Source organism: Micropterus salmoides, unplaced genomic scaffold, assembly GCF_014851395.1.
Source record: "Micropterus salmoides isolate LMB-PRFRI ecotype aquatic unplaced genomic scaffold, ASM1485139v1 Ms_hic_scaffold_17, whole genome shotgun sequence".
Taxonomy (NCBI): Eukaryota; Metazoa; Chordata; class Actinopteri; order Centrarchiformes; family Centrarchidae; genus Micropterus; species Micropterus salmoides.
This window is the reverse complement of record NW_024040817.1, coordinates 13,781,619-13,794,426: the sequence shown is the minus strand read 5'-3', so window position 1 is coordinate 13,794,426 and position 12,808 is coordinate 13,781,619. Positions and strand designations below refer to the sequence as shown.

The window sequence follows — 12,808 nt, the reverse complement described above, 5'->3', positions numbered from 1 at the left end:
AGTGTGTTGCTTTCATTACCTCCAGCTTGGCCCTGAGACAGCCTTCAGAGTGGAGTACAGCAGAGCAGAGTTGGCCAGGATTGCAGTATATATAGAAAGAAGTCTGGTAATTGCTAGCTCTCTGTTCTCTCTATCCTGTGCGTCAGGTGGAAAGTATGAATCGGTGGTATCTGGGGACCACCCCTGCTGCGCTGCGCTGTGCTGCACCGCATCGCGCTACAACTGTCTGTCCCCCCACCGGGCACAAGTAATAGGAGGAAAACAGAGAGCATTAAGGCCTCAGAGAGTCCAACAACTGCCACTCTAACAATACACATTGCCAGGGGAATAAAAAAAAATCAGGCAGCCCACTCTGCAAAGAGGCACCTAAAGATGTACCCTTCCTAGAAATCTTACTTTTCATGTCTTGCTTGTGTTGTTACTGTAGTACAGCTTTCCCTGAAGTGGAATATTTAGTTTGTTTGTTTAACCTGCCTGAAAGCAGAAAGAAGGGTCAGGCAGCAAAACATTTGAGAGGTCCTAAAACATTTTAAAATACTAGAAAAGTTCAAATAAAAGCTGATTCCCACATAAATGTGTAATATAACGTTGATTAATAATAAAGAAGTTGTTGAAGGAGAATCACTTCGCTATGTAAAGGGCAGAATCAAATTCAACTCTCCATAGCAGTTTTTGCTTGCGCTGTGGAGTGTAAAATACTTTGACTAGAAATTTAAGCTATCAGGCACTATATCATTGTTGACCTTGAATATCTGTTTGAGGTAATGTTAGCACAGCAAACAGCTGCTTTATGCCTCTGTCCAAACATATTATAGGGAGGCTAAGGCCTAAGACCCGTCAGCAAGCCGATATGCCCTCTTCAGAAAAGTACAGAAAGACTGTTTCCCAGAAGAATTCGCTTCTGACAAGTGGATGACCTCCTGAAGTGTAATTGAAACCCCATATTGGCAGTTTTATTGTATTGTTGCAAGGTTAATTATTCGTGTAACAGCTCTCAGAAAGCATTGCATTAGCAAGCTATTCAGTTAGTATCTACTAGTCCTGGACCTGGGTACATCTGAGTGGATGCCTTCATCATATTGTGTTCACATTTTATTTAAGGTTTGGTGCCATTTTTCACGCCTTCACTATTTTACCCTTATCTTTTATTTGCAGTTTTGTTGTTTGTTTACTATTGCTAACTTAAGCTGAATGTTGGATTTTTCCCTTCTGCTTATATTATAAACAGGGACGCCCATGCAAAAGAGAGTGAACTACAATCATTCAATCACCCTGCTCAAATAAAGGCTGAATCAATTAATAGAAAATTAATTCTGGAAGACAAACACTAAGCAAACATGGCCATAATGAAATGGGTTAAGTACATTTGGGTGTTTCTACCATTAAAACACATCTCAAAAATGTTAGGGTTATGCCAAGTGATCATTTAATTTATAATTAAATTAGCAATAATTTCCAGATTTAGTTGAACAAAAAGGTTCTACTCTATTATATTTCATTCTACACAAGTCATTCAACAAATAAATGGTTTTATACTACAAAGGACATTGTTAGTTACAGGTGAAATAAACAAAGATGACTTATTTTCTTTGCATCCTTGTTAATCATACAGTATCTGCAGTATGTGCCATTTAGAAAGAAGTATGATAGTGTTTTTCAATGTGTACCAGTTCCCAGCATTTATAGATATGTTGACTTAATGGCCTGTTTGCCACAGCAGTCTACCAGATAGTAGTGATGTGGTTATGATAATACTATCACTAGGTTTTCCCATTCACCAGACCCTGTCCTGATCCTCTTACACATAGACACACATATTTATGAATTACCTTGAGCTAGTCATATCTCTCTTTCAGCCCTAGACGTAATCTTGCCACAGATGCATCCAGATCAATTTTTCAGGATGTCTTATTCGTGGAGTGAGCAGCGGCCTAGCCACAGCGGGAGAGTGTGTGTGTGTGTGTGTGTGTGTGTGTGTGTGGATGCAGTCAGAGTGTATCCAATTTCAGGCTGCAAAGCAAATGGCCTTGGAGATCAAGGATTATACAGCAGATTTCCAAGTCGAGCTGATATTGATTCACTGTGCCCATGGTGAACTCCACGTTGTACCTTCTCCATGTAAGCTTTTAAATGTTGCTACCTTAATGGCCCCCCTGTCAGTATTTCCCCCTAATCTATAAGGCCACAACAACTGACCCTTATAAAAATGGCTTTTTATTTTTCTAGATGTCACTGGATATTCCATGGAACAGTAATTCAATGTTGTGTGTGTTTGGGATTTTTTTCAGGATCAGGAATCTTTTTTAGTTACAGGGTTGTAGCTGGCGCTATGTGTTAAAATGTCAGAATTAGCTTCCCCACTTCCAAAGAAAAAAAATACAATAAGCACTTGCAGTGTTTCAGAGTCAGAGATCTCACATACTATGCACTTTATGTAGTCAAAATTTAAGTCCGTTTTTTACTGAAATGTGACTACTTTTTTATATCAGCTCATGAGGATAACCATCAGATATTTATTCCTTTGTTGGTATTCTGGCTGTCCTCATCTCAGTAAATTTGTGTTGTTAGAGCCTCGCCACACTACAGCTGGTACTGATGAATGACCGCCCAGATGTTGAATTTTTCCATAGAAACCATACGTTTGAAATTCAGATCCTTTTCAGTTCTGTGTAGCAGAGGCATTAATCACAAGAGTTTTCGTCATTTCTAATGCGTTTTGATGTGCTGTCCCATATTGAGCAGCACCCTTGGCACCCCTCTGTGACTTTACCACAGAATTAAAAAATCAGTTCTGCAAATTCCACATCTTTCCAGTGTTTTCTTTCTCTCACTCACATTTTTTCTGACACCCTTTCTCTCTTTCTTTCACTCAAACATACATTGTTAACCAGTGAACACTGTACAGTCACAAGGAAAATCACTTCAAAGTCTAATTATTCAACAATACTTCCCCGAAAATAAGGGTAATACCTGCAAAAGGAGGTTGAGATGTGTATTGGGATATGATTAACTCATCAAATTGGCCCATTATGGGGTAAAATCAACAGTGGGGAGTGTTAGACGTGTGCTATCGAGGGGAGAGCGTGTCTAAATCCCCTCAGTTCACACAGCCATTACAAACAAGAGTGGATTAGCCACCAGCCCCCTGCTGGGACAGTGAATGGATGAGAATGGGAAAGATGACAGAGGCCGCTCCTCTCCAGCATTATCTAAATAACAGGCCGGGGAATTCAATAAGTACCGGCCTCATCAGCCCTCATCAGCTCCCCCAATTAGGCTGCACATCATGGCGACTGGCGGGCTGGTTGCCGTTGGTGACAGATGAGAGCCGGCGTGGTGATGTGCTTGCCTCTGCAGCAGTACTGTGCTGCCTCACATTCCTGACATTGTTTAAGTGAAAGCACTAGTGTGTGGGTGTGTGTGTATGTGTGTGTGGGACAGGTGGGTTCTTTTCAAGGAGAAGTGCTGATGATTATCAGTTTGTTTTTGTACCTATCTACTAATTTACGCTGCATACTGACACTCAGGCCCACTTACATTGTACTTCTGCCTTTCATACTTTACTGATGATCCCTGATAGCCAGCCTAAGCTTCAAGTCAGAAGGAGTTACCCTCACTACGCTGGTGATCGTGAACCCTAGTGATATCGATGTTGTTCGTCAATATCTCTCCCCTCCCACATTACCTTCCTGTGTTTCCCCAAGGGTCAGGACATGCAGAGAAAAAACACGCCTCTCCCACATTGATTGGGGCTCATTAACGCCAGCTGAGAAAAACAAAGACTTTTCATCACTTCTGAGAGGTTTAGGCAAGGACTTACTAAAAGTTGTTCTGCGCAGGTTCTCGCTCTGATATCACTCTCTCGAAGAGATGGCTAGATAGCTACTGAAGCTAGTATGAATAATGCTTAAGAGTTGACTTAGTGTGTTTTTTTTTTCCAAAGAGAGGAATGTGCTATAAAACTGCCGTTATCTTTTTTGTCTTTGAAACTTTGGGAGGACTGAGAGGGAAACTGACACAAGAAGGAGGTGGGGTCTGATTTTTTTTTTCAAGGATTTAAACCTTTAATTTTCATTCAGATTATTATTTTGTCATCCCTACTTTAACAATTTGCACCCTTTTGAGCAGTTTATACTTAAAGTTAGGTTAGGCAACGTTGGAGAACTAGCAAGAGGCCCCCCTCCAAAGTCACTCCCCCGGAACACATTGCTATGTGCAATTTTAGTGCACGGGTGGAGTGCGCGCAGGTACGTAGGTACACAGGGAGCCAGGCCAACCAATCATTTAATTTGGACCAAATGAATAATACAACAAATGCTGATACATACCAGAAGCAGTACACTTATGACTTGCGGACACGTAATAATGCTGTGCAGATAGATTGCAAAAGATTGTCTGCTTTGTATTTTTTTTATTCACTTTATTACCATGACGAGATAAGCCAGGAAATGTTGCAATTTCTTTGGAAAAGAGTTGATATATTCAGCTTGCACAAAAAAGATGCCACTTTGTTGTCAGCAACATTTTTGGAAAGACAAAGGAAAATTAGTGTCAAGGCTGCTCGAGAACAAAGAGAATACCTAAGAAATGAATGAATTATGAGCCTTGGGAATGTCTTATGCACTGTTTGAAGTTCAGAACTACAGGGGTCTGTCAGACAAAGCGCAGATGAGCGGGTTAGCAATCTAACTTTGTACCTAACTTTAGCTTTTTATGTCTGAAGCTGGCTACATAGCTAATCTTAAATTAACCAGACTGTGCCTACCCAGTGTTTATGAGAGTACCAGAAGACTACTAGGATTAAGTCTAATATTGTACAAACATCTGATGAAGGTAGTCTCACCAAAACATAGCTCGAAATATACGTACTTTTAAGTGTTGACTGAGCAGGAGTTTACGCTGTCTCACATAGGTGTAAGATTATAAATCTCTCCTACTCTGCTCCAGCTTCCTATCTAATTTGACAGGCAGAAAGGTTATAAGGTGTAAATGTAGCACAAATGTGACAAATGTGCAATCTGTTGACAGTAACACTTTAAAACATTATGTACACTTTATATCATTTGGGTTAGTAGCAGGAAACCAAAAAGGAATGGTAGTGTCTTAAAACAGCTAGACTGTGAGAAAACAAGGTAAAAGAGACGGATGTTGATGAGAGTAATAGATGAGACTTTTATAAGGGAAGATATCAAAAAAATAGCGCAGAATGTGTCTTGGAGTGTGTGTGTGTGTGTGTGTGTGTGTGTGTGTGTGCATGGCTGCTCTTTTGAAAGTGAAAGAGCAAAGAGAGCTGCACCTGCAGCTTCTATCAACCAGTGGAAAGCTCCTTTCAGCACAGCTTTAATTACAGTGTCTGCAGCTTTGCTTGGCTCAGACAGGCTGGTCTCCATGCAGCCAACCAAATCCTCTCACACATAGCAGCCTTCCTTTTGCCACAGAGTTGCCTGACCCCTAATCAGCCGCCGTGCCAGTCTTCATTGATCCCCAATCAGTTACAGTAAAGGGAACGCTATGGAATCCCCCTCGAATGCCTCCCTCCGCCCCTTCTCCCCTTATTAGTCAGGTGCCCTGCTTTCATTGATCATAAATCAACATTACTGGCGGCATTGATCGTCAATCACCCCCAGTGACATTATTGATCTGGCAGGCCCCTCAGCCCTCGGCCCACATTGCAGCCCCGGCTGTGGCGTATTGATCCCCCTCAGATACAGTATTGAGGGCTCTTTATTGATAATTCATTTATTGTGCTGTAATTTCATTTTCTTTCCTGTCCATACCATTGTTACTGGAAGCCCCTACAGAGAAAACCTATTTAACAAACACACAGCCTTTTGTATGCCTCATCTTTGCTACTCCAACTGATGTGGCTTTCTTGTATTTGCAGCTTGAAGCATTTTTTCCGCCTCTGTTCAAATGTCATTATCAATTTGCAGCCAATGGTAGCCTAAAGGTTAAATAACCCTGGACCATCTGGAAAATTCTATGGCAAGGTACCATTTAGCAAGATACCGAACATCCAATTTTTCCTTGGAGTTTCTGTCCAACAATAGAGGGCTGTTTGTAATGCGAGTGTGAAGGTGTGTAACTCCATGAATGTCAAGCAGTGCGGTGCTGGAAAACACTGTGCATGCTCAGCAAAATCTCTTCTTGATAAATAAACCTAAAAGATTTTGCTGTAACATTATGTGGAAGCTATGTAAAGCTGAGTAAGAGGCTAAAATATGTATTCAAGTCTGAATGCTTGGTTTAAATAATGGAGCCTTCAAAATATACTAAAACCACGCTTATAGAACATGGACTGCATTGCATCTTCTAAGGTGTACTTACAGAGCTCAAAACTGATTTATTCTGATACATTGTCATATATACTGAGAAATATTAGCTGTAGGTTTAGCGGATGGGCAGTTCAGTTGAATTACAAAGCGCCCATCTGTATGATTCATCTGTATAGATGGGAGGTTTCACGGGTCACTGGAGGCGTTGGCAGTGTTATAATACTCTGCTAACAGGGACAGAGCTAGCTTCACTGTCTGCCCACACAGGCAGTGACACAGACAGTGGCAGCTTAGGTCAACCCCCACCGGCAAAGTACAGCAACAGCTGCTCTTAAGTCCGTCTGCCACAGCCAAAACTGTTTGCCATGAAAAGAGAGCTCCACAGGCAAGGACCAGTATTATGCCACAAGGCCAAAGAGAGCCAATGAAGGCTTACTTGTTATTAATTCCCTGAAAACAGTCTTCTTAGTATTTCTGCTCACTGTCTGATCGAGGTCACTTTTAAAGTTTGAGGTTGTAGAATTGGTTATTGCAACATTACTCGATATGCATATGCAATACATTTCTGTTACTTCTGTATTGATAATTAAATGGCAGCATCAGCAAAAAAAGCCTTTTTTGTTTGCTGTTGGTCTAATGTTGCATGACAGACACCATTTCGTCAATGTGAAGAATTTTTTAATACTTCAACCTATAATATATAAGATTTTTTTTCTTAGTTTGCAGTAACATACATTTAATGTGTCAAGAGCTTTGTAATGGTCCTCTTTTGAAAAAGCATGTTCTGATCTCTCCAGTCCAGTCAGATCAGTAGCAGTTTCTTTTGTTTCTTTTTACAAACTATAAAACATGATAAATATGACTATTCAACAATGTAGCATAAACTTTATTTGTCTACATTACCAGCTTATCTTCAAAAATATGTATTATGTATGTGATGTATAGTACAGTTTATATTCTCAGCCTCCTCATAGTATAAGTGTTACTCTAAGTCAAAGACAGCTTAACATGTTTGATCTTGACAATTGTGTCATTGCAATTGTGTTTCATCAGTTCAGTGATGAAGAAGTTACTAAGATCTCCTGTCTCCAAACCAGTCCACTTAGCTCACCGCTTATATAGTAGTTTTGTCTGTCACGTATTGACTCCCCTCGCCTGTTGCACATTGTAGTCTTTTCTTAGCTGGGATCATATTTTGAATCCACTCTACAAATAGTGTTTTCAGTCTTATACTATACTCTTACAATTTTGAAGCAACCACAATGTGGCCGCTTGTAATTGCCACCCTGGCCAGCTGTGTAAAGAGGCCACTGATACTAAGACGTACTGCAGCAACAAAGATGTTGGCAGTGTGGAGCAGCATGTGTGGGTTTAGCATTAGAAACATCTGTCACCGCCACTTTAAAATTGCAGCTGACTACAGGAACTAGCGACACTCGGCTATGCCACTTGGAATGAATGCGGTAAGGGCTGTCTGCTTGTATAAATGTTTTTTTTAATACATGGATGGAGGATTGTGAGTCGTTCATTAGAGTTGGCAAACACACATACACTAACTTCTACTCACTCGCGCACCTCTGTATCTGCTCTGTTGTTTTTAGTTTACTCACCATGGCAACCCTAGCGTGGGGAATGGCAAGTAGAATTAGCTGATTAAGCCAAAATGAAGTTCTCGTTTAGCTGGTACCACAGAGCTTGTCTCAAAGGAGTTGGCTAGCAGCTGGAATCCCACCGCCTGTTTGGCACTGCAATTTACACATTTACTGTAAGAGAAGATTAATTCAGAGTCAGGACTCGAAGGCGCAGTCATATTCACCCATGTTTTAATCTGCTAAAATTATTCCAGTTCTGCTTTTATGCAGAATCTTCTTCACATTTTCTGTTGCATCATTTCACATCAATTTCTGCATATTTCACGGACTACCTCTTAGACACAAAAACATGCACACATTGCTTATTCCCATCCCCATAAGGTGGTCTCAGTCAGTTGTAGTTGTCTACTGCATTTTATACTGACCTTGTGCCAGACATCAGCTCTATTTGTCTGAATCTGGTCTGGGATCACTGTCTGCTCAGTTGCGGATGGATGGATGGATAGATAGAAAGAAAGAAAGAAAGAAAGAAAGAAATGGGGAGAGATGTAGGCAGATAAGGCAGATAACCACGACAGAGAGAGCTGCGATCGAGGGAGATGGACAGAGAGAGTGAGAGATGGATTAGCATGTCAAAGCCTCTCTACATAACATTACTCTTGTTAAGTGCGCAATAGCTCATCGATCAGGCTTCTACCACCCACATTCAGGGCTCTTCCCTCCACTTCCTTTCCCGTAATCCATAATATCATCTCAGGCCTGTGCCGGCTGCAGGAGCCCTCTATGGGAAAGTCTGAGCAAGGGCTGATCAATAGCCATAGAGCATGTGCAGCGGATGTATCTTGAGAAGCAAGGCGTTGTTGACATCCTTCTCCCTTTGCTAATCTCACTCACTCATCTGTATAGTATGGATCGGAAGCGGGGAAAACTGGACGGCGCCTGTCACTTCCACCATCGCAGAATCTCTCTCTCCTCTCTGTCTCTTTCTGCCTCTGCCGCCCCATGTCTTTTTGTCTCTCTATGACACTGTATCTGTCCTTCTATCTATCTCCCTCTCCCTTTCCCCTTTGTCTTGCTCTCTGCCGTGCTCGCTGCTCAGCGCCCGCTCCATTTATCAGGCCGTGTCATTGAGCCATGTGTGCTGTCCCTGTCAGCAAAACGACTGGCAGACTGTCTTCATTTCCACGCTGAAGGATGCGAGGCCAGCGTGGCAGTTGAGAGAGCTATCGACTGGGATCCATCAAAGCCCTCCCTGTAGGGAAGCTGCTGCCGCCTGCCTTCCTGGTTGGCGGCCATTCTGAGCTTGTCCGGTTTACTCTGAAAATGGCGATATGTATGCTGTAGTTTTGGTCCAAGTCTTATATCTATCTATCTATCTATCTATATAACTACTCATCTGTTTTTCTCCATCATTAACTATTTCTGTCTATTATCCTGCACTCTCTCTCTCTCACTCTACCCCTCCCTCCCACTCTTTTTCTCTCTCTTTCCCATAAGACACAGCCTTCTCAGTCTGGGCAGACAGGTCAAGCTGGCTGATGGGAATCAGACAGTTGTTGATCCAATTAGACATCCCTCGAGCAGCGTCAGAGTACAGCAGAATTCCAATAAAATACTGTCCTCTTTCTTCCTTTTCCCTATTCTCGCCAAACATGTCCTTGTAGTAATACACAGCAAGCTATCCAGATGACTTTTCAGAGATGCTTAGCTCATAGAACTTTAAGCCAGGGACCTGTAGGAACCTTCATCCAAAGTTATTATTGAGAAGTGGAAAGCTTCCTTTCACTGAAGCATTTCAGAGTGACATATTTTGGTACAAGTGGCTGAACAGTTCCTTCTGTTGACCCTCTTTAGGGCTTCGCACACACCAAGAGCAGTGTAAGGCCAGCCCAGTTTGACTCTAAGCCCTCGTGAGAGGCCTCTTTTGTAACTGTCTCGATGGTGTAAAGCTGGCTGTTTCACCAAGCAAAATCTTTTACCCAGCCTTTCTGCAGCTCGGGGGCATTCCTGCATTGATTTCACCATTCAGGCCAAACAGATGTACAGTCAAATTCTGAGCATCGAAGGAACGTATGACGTGCTGACATTGATGTATTATAATACATGTGCTGATTTGCATTCATGGATCAAGATGTTATTCAGCTGGCCTTGCGAGACCATCCGGAGCACGCAAGCTCTCTTTGTCTACAGATATCAGAAAGAAAAGCAATGGTGAGATTTGATGTTCTCGCTGCGCTGGCTGTTTTTCCGCAGACAAAGGGCTGATTTCCCCCAGATGACGGCCCCTAGGAAACATCAGTAACAGCAATAATTACTTATGCACGCAGCACTAAGCTTCAATTTAAATGGCTATTGTAATTGCACCGTCTCATACAGAAGTACATGTGCATGCACTTATTGGTTCATTTTACTGGGTGGTGATGTGTTTATTGATGAGTAGAAAGCCATGACTATCTCCTCAGAGCCAAATACACAGTCTGGAGCATGACTGAGCCGAGGCTATGATCAGATGAGGCTAGCAGCACAGACATCTTACTCTCACTTAACTATCTTGCACTGCCCCTCTTGCAGTTGTGTATATGTGTGTGCATGAGTGTGGTTGGTCTTAGTGTGCACACTCGGAGGCACACATGCATGTGCTATGTCTGCAGTCACCCCTCATTAACGTGTTTACCAGTTCCTACGGCAACCCACATAAAAAACAATTAGGCGTTCCCATGGAGCACCTTGTTAGCGGTAGTTGTTGACCTCTGACCAAAAGCACTTTATATCTTTTTCCCATGATTTAGGCTCATTAAAGGGCAGCAAATTGGTTCATAACTGGAGGTTTTTTTTCAAGCGGCCCCCTACAATACATTTACTGGAGCTGTAGCCAGGGTGAAATGTGTTGTACTTTGAGCCTGTGACCTAAAGACGCAACATCAGCAAGCTAGCATGTTCAGCCAGTGGCCTAGTTTATTCTGGGCTGTACCCATGATGACTGTGTGTGGTGAGAGGTCTAAGTAAGGTTTTTTGGCTGGCAGTAGTTTGTAGTGTGTATGTGTGTGTCTTTCTGTGGGTATTTCTGTGTGTTTTCAAGGGTTGTAGCAGAGAGACTGTAAGGGCAGGAGGAGGGTGTGTGTGTTAGTGTGTGTATGTGTCAGGGCTACACAGGGGTGAGTGTGATCACAGGGTGGGTGGGGTGGTGTGAGGCTGTTGATCTTGGGCTGGAGTCTTAAACAAATTGGCTAGTTCGCTGTGGGAACTGGGGATGTAGTCACAGGGGTAACGTCAGCGCTCTCTGTGTCAGATTCTCCAAATCTCTCGGATAGCTAATTATCTCCCAGAGTGCCAGAGGAGAGGTTTGGAAGAGGTTTTGTTGTTTTTATTCTGCAGCGTCTCTCTCACTCTCCCTTCCCAGCAACATTCTCCTGGGCTGACTCTGAAAAGTTCGGTCCCATAGTAGACCCTAAAGCCACATAAACACACTCAACGCTTACTAGAGAAGTGTGTTTGGCCCTATAGTAGCCCTTGAGCAGTATAAATGCACACACACACCATTTATGTTAGTGCCACAGCCCTCTGCTCATTTACATCTCAGACACCTACTGTAACTGCAAAGTAATTCTCAAAATGTGCCAGCATTTACAGCACAGACATGTCAGACAATAAAAATGAATAGACACATCATTATGTTAGCTCATCAACGCCCAAATCATTGGAAACTTCACTTGACTTTGGGGTGTTTTATTGCTGTCACCACCGTGTCAATCCCAACACCATTATCTTTTTCTCCCGTCTTGTGGCGCTGCATTATTATCAAGGCCCAAGCGCCTCTAACATCTGGGAGCGGAGATTCGAGCGTCAACAATTCTCTAGGTGGGTGTTATATCTGGCACGGCATGATGAAAGGTCCCGTTGCTCACCTCCTGCAGACAGTCCCGTCATTGGCCTGCGTCGTCACAGAGTGGTTGTGTCAGGCGCTGCCAGGCCTGTAATGTGAATGCGATGACAGGAGAGCCGGCAGGTCTCCTCTAAGCCACCAGGTGCAGGGCAGCAGTGGTTCACGTTTGGACAACCTTGTTGGTTCAGTGTGTACTGTACTGTTGCTGAACTGTACAACCTTCCCAGGGAATAAGTCTTTGATCTTGGTGTAGATTCTCACTCTACCCCTGTTTCCCCCCCTTGTTTCTCCCCCGTTCACCCACCTGTTTCACTCTCTTCCCATTTTTTTGTGTGTCTTGTTTCTTCCCTTCTCTGTACTCCCATGTTTCTTTTAGTTTATCCAACTGGCTCGATTCCCATCTCTCATCTCCACAGTCTGCTTCCAAAGAGATTCCGATCTCACTGACGCAGACTGAAAAGGGGACGGACACTGTCCCCCAGATCCCCAGCCAAGTGAGCCACCCGTTTCTCACGAGAGAAGCTCACTAAGACCTATTTCCTTTCTCTGCTTTTTTTCTTTCACTCTCATTTTTCACGGAGCCTGTCTTTCTTCAGATTTAATTTCTCTCCCTCTACAGTATCTCATCCTGAGAGTCCTCTACCTCAATCCATATTTATCTGTTTTGGTTCTCACCTGCAGCTCAAGTGTGAGAAAGTGCCCTTTGAGAAGTTATCTTTATAGGGATGTAGGTCATCTCAACACTTTCATCAACCTTTGCTGCAATTATGCATACAAAGGGTTGTTGAAACAGAGACAGATTAGATGAGGCCGCAGTACAGAGGGCTTTTTTAATTGGTTTAATAACAGCTATTTCATGTCATGTTTTTCTGCTGGTTGATGATAAAAATGGTAAGAGTGCCCCCAGTGTTCACTTCGAGATCAGCAGCATTATTATCTATGACAGCCTCTACTCAAGCAGCACAGCCCAGCGAGACGCTTGCACTCGTGGTTGGAAGTGGAAAAAGGCATAAAAATTTCAAATAAGAGAGGATGGCTGTTTGACTAAAACATGGAGG

General features: G+C 42.8%; 1 protein-coding gene across 11 annotated transcripts in view; it reads left to right on the top strand.

Annotated features, from left to right (window-relative positions):
* Window positions 1-12,808, top strand: part of rbms3 (RNA binding motif, single stranded interacting protein) — a 305,125-nt gene that overhangs the window by 246,372 nt on the left and 45,945 nt on the right. The window lies entirely within an intron of this gene.